Source organism: Mobula birostris, chromosome 13 (assembly GCF_030028105.1).
Source record: "Mobula birostris isolate sMobBir1 chromosome 13, sMobBir1.hap1, whole genome shotgun sequence".
Classification (NCBI taxonomy): domain Eukaryota; kingdom Metazoa; phylum Chordata; class Chondrichthyes; order Myliobatiformes; family Myliobatidae; genus Mobula; species Mobula birostris.
Window position 1 is genome coordinate 52028502 of NC_092382.1, and position 8889 is coordinate 52037390.

General features: G+C 45.4%; 1 long non-coding RNA gene across 1 annotated transcript; it reads right to left on the minus strand.

The window, feature by feature from the left end:
- Positions 1–6092: 6092 nt before the first annotated feature.
- On the minus strand, positions 6093–8676 carry LOC140207608 (uncharacterized). The gene is made up of 3 exons (XR_011888600.1): positions 7953–8676; positions 6685–7009; positions 6093–6478 (listed from the first exon to the last, which is right to left on the minus strand). It is a non-coding gene; the product is annotated as an uncharacterized lncRNA (long non-coding RNA).
- Between the last annotated feature and the right edge of the window lie 213 nt (positions 8677–8889).

The window sequence follows — 8889 nt, forward strand, 5'->3', positions numbered from 1 at the left end:
TGATGCTGGTGGTCCTTGGTGATGAATGCTGCTTTCCTGTGACAGCTCTCCTTGTAGATGTTCTCACTGGTGGGGATGGCTTTACCTGTGATGGGCTGGCTGCATCCACATTATTTCATTGGCTATTCCATTCATGGACATTAGTGTCACCACCCCAGACCATGATGCAACCAGTCAAGATATTCTCCTCTGTACGTCTGTACCAGTTTGTTTCAGATTGTTGCTAAATTAAACGTACAAGGTATATGCTGCAAATGCTTGTTACTCTTTTCAGAATGCCAACGATTACTGCTCCTGTAAGGTTCTACACTAAGAATCTCAGTCAATATTGGAGGAATTAGTCACACACTGATCTGTTGCTTTAACAATGTTCCACAACCTGCCTACATCTCAGCTACTCTTTCTGCTGGTGACATTTCAAGAACCTTTGGAAACTGAAGAGCCCAACATATCAAGGTTCTCCTATATCAGCAACCTGAAAGAAGCCCAGTGGGGGGGGGGGGGGCGGGGGGAGGCGTGGAGGTTATTGATAGTGTGAATTGCAGTCCATTGTCAGGGTTGTACAAATCTCTGGCTTTGAAGTGCTGGGGTTTACTGGTTTTTAATGTGGAGTACTGTGCTGGGTGTGCACTGGTCTGTGTGCTCACTACAGAGTTTTATAGTTCTGTGTCCTCGTAGTGAAGGTCTAGATATTGTAAAGATCATTGCCCCTGGGGCCATCTGCTGACTGTCCTTCTACTATATCAAATGCAGATCATGCTTATACCAGAGATGCACCCTCCACTGTCTCAGCATCAATGTGTGTCCCTGTAGTGCTCTGTTGAGTTTCCTGTTGTCTACCTCCCTGCTGTGCAGTCCTGGAGCTCTGCTGAACTGTGTGTAGTCTACGGCACTGCGTACACACAGTCCAGAGCTGTCTTTTACATGTCTCTGCTCTTCCAGTTTTGCTGATGGCTCGTATACTCTGCGGGCCGAGTATGGTCTGTGTTGGCATGTGTCCTCAGAACACAATGTGAGGTTGTTCATTACTTTCTCTGTAATGACTGGGGCTGGAAATCTGTGGCACCACAGAGCTGTCCTGCTTTGGCTGGGATTTGTATTCCTCCATTTTGTTGCAGTGTTAATTCAGTTCTGTGGGCTTGTCATGGTGTGCAGAATAGAGTGATGTTTGTATTACTGTTAAGTTTCCCTTCGTCGCAGACATCATACAGGTCTCTGTTCACACTGTGCAAAGTGTCTGTGTGTAATAAGAATCTCCGCTCTTCCGGTACTGTTCCATGGTTGTGCAGGTGTTTCTAAGACCAGCTGTTGAAGAGGCCTGTCTCCTTACAGTATGCTGCCAATAGTTGTGAAGATCACTGACCTTTGTCTGGAGGCAACTGCTGTAATAGTCTGCATCCACAGAGTACTGCATTCGGTGTTGTAAAGGCCGCTACCCTTTCAATGCAGTGCTAATGATGTTTAAAAGTCAGCATTACGATGCAGAACTGGGATGGTCCAGCACTGGTCATCAGTGCGATGTTTTGCTAAATCTCTGTCATGTATTAGAATCTTGTACTGGTCAGCGCCTTCACCGGCCAGTGTTGTGCTCTGCCAGCTCAGTGTGGGTAAAATGCAGTTCCAGCATTTTTATGGAAGTGTGCCCATGTTACAGATTGGACCGAAGCTTCCTGAACACCATTTTTAGTTTTTGCTATTATTAACGGCCACGGGATTATTGTGGGGTAGACGATTCAAACCATCGTATCTAATCTAGCTCCTAGAATAAGATTCTCACTGTCCCGTTTTCTACTCTTTTCCCACAGCTCGGAAGATTAATTCTCCTGAAATGACATGTCCATTTCCTCTTTGAACACTCTGACTGGTTGTTCACACCACCCCTGCAGGCAGCGTGTCTCAGATGAGAACCACAGTCAGTGTGCAGATAAGGAAATCGTCATGTGCCCCTGTGATCCTTTGCCCACTGGGCCTCAAATCACCGACCAGCAAACAGTGCAGAGCACAGCAGAGGAACAGCCCCCTCTCCTCTGTGTGTGTGTGTGTGTGTGTGTGTGTGTTGACCTTTAAGACAGTTTAGATTGCATGTTTGCCTGCATGTGGACTGTGTCTCCCAATCGACAAAATCCACCGACAGATTTACCCACCTTAATGCTCTTTGACTCCACACCACCTCCTCCTTAGTATTAACACAACTGTGAGTATCATCATACCCCCTTCCTGATCTCGCTGTACTCCATGACCTTCTCCTTAGTGAACACAACGAAAACAAAGTATTCATTTTGTACATCGTATGCTAACTCTGGCTCCAGGCATACATTCCCTTCTTTCTCCCTGAATTGTCCTGTGCTCTCCCCAGTATACTGTTCTTTTCACTGTTTGCATCAAATTCTTTTGGATTCTCTCTCACTGAGGACACTTCCTGGTCACTCTGCTGATTCGCACTATGACTTGGCTCTTTATTTCTAAATGATCCTCCAAGACCCGGTTACATTTCAGCTCCCTGAACCTCACATTTGACTCTTCTTACTTTTTTAGAAAAAAATACGCTCTCTCTCATCATTGAAAGTCTATGAATGTTCTCAACCTTCTCCACCTTCCTCACAGGGACAGTGAAGCCCTGATTTATGACCAGCTGAATGTTAAGTGACACTCAGATGCCAGACATTGATTTAATCTGTACCATCGGCACCATGACTGCTATTTAAGATTTCTTGTCCAGTTTTACTGTAGTTAGCCTTCACCGAATTTACATTTATCCCCCTGCAGCTCCAGTCTTATCCTTATCAAAAACTGTTTGCGAAGCTCCAGAATTATACTACTGATACTACTAAGTCAAGCACGTCTCCCTCCCTGGTCGTCCATCTAAATACTCTTTCAGGAAGCATCCCAGGACCCATCTGAACCACAAAGCCCCATCCATCCTCAAGGTATAAGGGAATGCCAGTAATGTTGGAGTGATTATTTACCCGCAATAACTGCATGATTGCTTTTACATCAGCCCATAACCTCCCGACCTGTCTGTTGCTCTCTCTTACAGGCTGCAGGTAGAACACCATCAGAGCGATTGCACATTCCTTATTATTGAGCTCTACCTGCATCGTGTTACTGATGAAGCCTATGGGATGATCTCGGACCTGGGATATTCTGCCTGATCAGCAGTGCAGCTCCCCAACCTCTTTGACCCCCTCTGGAGGGATTGCCTGAATCATCTGAATTCTGGAATGGTTAGCGACCAGCTCTGACCTTCTCTCAACCAGAGCTCTGTAATAGCTGGCTCACTGCGTCACGTACTAATCCAGGTTCTAAACGCGTCTGTCTTAAGTGTTACACACTTTTACTGACATTACCTCACCTCAGCCCCTCGGAGACACCGGACTCATTAACGGGGTCAAGTCTGGGCTTATTTTGGCATTCCTTGACCTCGTCTCTACCTTTTACTCAATGCTGTTTGCATACCTGTAGTTCTAGTCCCCACTCTCTCGCCTACCCCTCAACACCCGGCTTGCAGATGCCACATTTTAATGTCAGGGCAGCTGCAGCACACTTCCCAGTTAGAACATGAACACCCCTTCAGCACAGGTGTAAAACCCATGCTTCTTACACCAGTTGCACCAAACCTGGAAGAGAGCCCGATAATATGTGTATACGATGCCCTTCCTCCTGCACAAATTGTTAGCCACACATTTACCTGTTCTTCCTTAGCATCTCTTCCCTCGTAAGCCCGTGACACTGGAAGTGATCGTGAGATCACTTTTCCGGAGTCGCCAGTTCTTGAGCCATAATTCTTCTTAACTATTCAATTAACTTGTTTGAACATTCTAAGGGATCTATAGACTTGCATAGCACGACTCCCCTGATCCTCCACACTGCGATAAAATCTGCCATTTGTACTCTGTAATCCAGTTTAAATTTTTATTGTGTATCAGCTCGTACTGTTACTCATGGAAGTCCATCTGCTATATCGTAGCCCAGCTCTACACCGTGTCGATGTCCCATTGTAACCTATGATGAAATTCTACGCTATCCACAGCTACAGCACATAGGTGGCCTTGATTCATTTAGAGATGAAGCGAAGAACAATGAGCCGCCGCGCCCAGCAACCTCAATGTTGCCCGAGCCTAATCACTAAGTTTTGCTTCCTTTTTTAACTTGGCAGAAAACCCATAAAAAACACGGGGATTTTGTACGAACTCCTTCCAGAAAAACACCGGCATTGAACTCCGATTTCCAGTGCCCCGAGCTGGAATAGTCGGATTCTAAGCGCTACGCTACGTGGAGGTTCAAACTGCAAGTTACTAACCTACATATCCACTTCCTCTTTCAAGTCATTTACAAATATGAGAAAAATCAGATCTCCTGGAAATTCCCCATCTACTGCCAGTCCCATACTCACTGGGCAAGATAAGTCGAAACCCAGGCAGCCGAGTTTCCATCAGTCCCATGCCTCCCGACGTTCTGGGTGAATCTATTGCAGGGGCTCTTGTCAAGCGCCTCACTCAATTCCATACACACAGCGTCCACCACTCTAGCCTTTGTTTTGTCAACCCCTCAGAAAGTCATTCAGGTGCGTAAGGCATGATCTTCCCCTCACAAAACCATTTGACTGTCTCTAATTATGCTTCTACAAATATTTGTCAAACCTATTGTGAAGAATTCCCTTCAAAGATTTAGCCTCCATTAATGCCAGGAGTCATGGTTATACAATTAACAGGATTATCCTCACTACCTATTACCCGTCTTAACCAAGCTTACATTTAGAGTTTATATTTAGATATCACCCCCTCACAATGAACATTAATTGACATCACGGACCAACCATTGAATGATTCAGATTGATTCCTCAATTCAGTTTCATCTGGAGTATGTAATATCTAAATACAAACTGCTGCTATTTTCACCACCTTTCTAATTGTATAAACAATAATATCCCCGATCGCGTTTGTTTAGAGAGATCCTCCAATTTTCCAGTTGCATGAGTTCAAAATTAACTGAGGCTTTGTTCCATTAATTATCAAGTGTCTGTTTCTGCAACGCTGTCCTTTTCAACCATTATACACCTGTTCTTTGTCCAGGGTCGGGTCTGTGTTGGCACAGCCAAACATCTCATTGACACTGACTAGGATTAGACCAAACATAAACAAAAGACATTCTGCGGATTCTACAAATCCAAAATGCCTGCAGAGTTCTGCAGACCAGGTAGCATCTATGGAAAAGAGTAAATTGTAGACTCTTCAGCAGAATTGGATTCTCTCTCTCTCTCTCTCCCTCTCCCTCTCCCTCTTCCTCTCCCCTCTCCCTCTCTCCCTCTCCCTCTCCCTCTCCCTCTCCCTTTCTCTCTCTCTCTCTCTCTCTCTCTCTCTCTCTCTCTCTCTCTCTCTCTCTCTCTCTCTCTCTCTCTCTCTCTCTCTCTCTCTCTCTCTCTCTCTCCAGTCCCGCTGCCTGAGTTTGCTGAAGCTTTTCTCCAGCACTTTGTGTAGGATTAGACCACATCAGTTCCCATTTCTCTTCACTGTGTCTTTTGTTCTTAGGTTCACAGCATCTCCTCTTCCACCCAACCACCACTTCCGCCCCCCCATCCACCCCCCCCCCCCGGCAACTCTTTCTCTGAAAGCTAAAATTCTGTTACTGGAAATTAGTTCAAACGGGAAAACAAAAGGAAAACTACACGTAGAGACAGAGGCGAAAAGGAGCGTGAAGGAAAGGAAGGGTAATGATGGGAACAGGAGAATTGATACTGACGAAATTATACTCCAAAAACAGACAGTTTTGTCCGAATTGGGAAGAAGGAGTGACAGGTTCGCCTCAACATTCAATTTCAGCATGGCGAGGGTGAGATGCAAAGGGGATTTTTCTGGGATGCTGAGGCTAGGGTACCGTCGGGATCGGCTGTAAATAGCCGTTTTGTATCTGTAAGGCAACACACACAAAATGCTGGAACAACTGAGCAGATAGGGAGCAACTTTGGAAAAGAGTGAACATCTAACTATTCAGGCAGACAACCTTCAGTAACTGTGTTCATCATACTGTTTCCGTTTGCTCACAAGTGGGAGTACAGAATAGGGACATGAAAGCAGCTGAATTGTACCACTGCACAGCATTTATTTATATCGTTTAATGAGTTTCAAAATCCAGTTCAGTGGGTATATCACCGCATTCTTGAGGTCCTCTCGGAATTTGCTCTGAGTCAGGGCGTAAATACACGTGTTGGTGCAGGAACTGAGAATTTCCAGCATTCCCGATGTCTCTTCTACAATGTAAACAGGATTCATGACAGAATAATAAACAAAACTCATTGAAATCCGTTGATAGATATAAAATACCAAACGTGTTCCCCACAACAGTATGAAACTACCGGTTATGCTGAAGAGCAAAACGATGGATTTGCGTCGGTTCTCCATCTCCCGGTCCTTGTCATTCTCTCCACTCTTTTGTCCCCGGAGTCCCCTGCGGGCTCGACTGGCCGCAAGAATCCGCCTGGCTGTCAGAATATTGAACAACAAAATCAGAAAGAATGGGACACAAGGGGTAAAAATGCGGTGAAACAACTCAAATACCGCCCAAGAAGGAGAGTATTTGTAGCTCGATGTAAGAACACAATACCAGGGAACACCATCAATTATTACAAGAGGTTCAGAAGTAAAGCCCCAGGGGATACTCCCCAAACAGGCCAACACACTCACTGACCCGATAACCACAGCCGCCGTTCTCTCGGTGCAGTATTTTGTTTTTAGCTTCTCACAGCAAATAGCCATAAATCGATCGACGGTGAAAGCGACCGTTAGCCAGACAGAGTTCGCAGCGCTCGCAAAAATCAACCATCTGGCGAGACTGCACACAGGAGTAATGAACAGGAATGATTGTGGAAAATAAATCCAAGCAGTCCACATCAGCAGCGGTTGCGAGATAACGACCAGGAGATCGGCCGCTGCCATTCCCACCAGGTAGCGAGTGACACATTTGGAGAGACCGCACTTTCCCCGGGACAGGATCGCAATCGCCACCAGGTTCGCTGGAAGAGAGACAGGAAATAGCAAATTGAGAAAAAACTGAGCAGAACCCAATGCAGCAGTTTTCGGGGATCATGTAATATTTGGACTTTAATGCTGCATTTAGCGGTAGAAGGGTGAAGAAATGTCGAAGAGCTGACTGAGTTTATACATTAAAATAAAGCCAAATGATTTGAATTCAGATTCCTTTCTGATGACCAAAATGTGAAGAGGCAGCGGAAAGATAAAGCAAGGTAACCTCAGAGTCAGTACTGGTTGAAACATTTTCTATCGGCGTCATCCGCGTCTGATATGAATGAAATTAATAAATCTGGACGCTGATGGCGGGATTCTGGCATTAGACAATCATCAACTTCCATGCAACTCCCTGTCAGCGACAGAATAGCCGAAGGACGAAACAGAAACAGGAAATCCCGGAACCACTCATCCAGGCAAAATTGAATATGTGGGAAAGCAGTTAGCGTGTATTTTGTTTGAACTGTTTACAGAGAGCCCTTATGACACGACTTTCTCTTTCTATAGATGCTACTTTGTGCCTCCAGCATGCCCCGTGTTTGTTCCCTATTCCAGCATTTCTCACCTCGCTGATTTTACAACAGAACATTGTCCGAGGCAGCAGTCACAGCGTAGACTGATACAGTCTCACAGATATACTCGAAGCCTCCGACTGAATCCATCACAGGGAAGCCGGGGAGAGGGATTCAACGTCCAGTAGCAGACTCGGTGACGCAGTGCAATGTCTGTAGAGGGGTCAGATGTGGATATGATAGAATACACTTCACAGTATTGATCAGCAGCGACGTCATTGTGTTGTCCATCAACTGTTTTATTTTCTGTCACACCGCACACATTTACTAAAAATCCTCAAGTTCCATGCTGCAGCATAGAACTCATCACATTTCCTAAATCGTTATCACTAATCGATGGTTTGATCATTACACGTACCTCACACGACCGCTGACATACCAATGCAGACAATCAATTGTTATCATCTCCACAGCAGTATAAACACAATATTGGCAAATGCAGTGTAGCTGCTTCGAGACCAAAAGCACAGAGACCCGAGCATTACATCATTGAAACACAAACCGCTGGAAGAAATCCGCCTGCCCCACTGAGGTCCACCGATGATTTCTACAGCGTTTTATTTTTAGATCCAGACATCAGAATCCACAGTGGCTGGTTTCGATTCCATTCCGAGAATGCCGAACACTAGGACTGAACATGTGACCGTGGAAACCAGCGACAGAAACGATTACTACGTTGGCATTTAACTTCAATTCCCACCAACGGCAGCCGATTCTGCGGCTTACCGGGAATTCCAAAGGCTGAAATAAATGGATAGTAAACTTCTCCTATCCGTAAAAGGACTGGATACCCCATTTCAGTAATAATCTGCCAATTGTCTTGCTTCTGAACTCACAGCTCCTTCAGCAACTCTGAGCTAATGCATTCAAACCGGCTCTGATTTATACAAAGGATCAGTCTCCAGAGATACGGTTATGCCGCTGACGAACTGACAACAGTCACTTGAATAAACATGGTAATTCAACACCATTCATTGTCTCTGATGTCAATATTCAGCCGACTGAAGACAAGCACTTCTAAATTCCTAGGCATTACCTCAGCGGTACTCACCTCGGGAAAGGAAATCTGCGTGACCCACTGAGGTCTATCGATGAATCCGACAGCAGTTTATTTTTAGATCCAGATTTCAGAATCCACAGAGGCTGGTTTCGATTCCATTCCGAGAATGCTGAATACCAGGACTGGACATGTGGCAGTGGAAACAACCCTGCTGACTCTCACAGCTATCTGGACTATTCCTCTTCTCACCCTGTCTCTTCTCGCAATTCCTCCGTCTCCGCCGCATCTGCTCTCA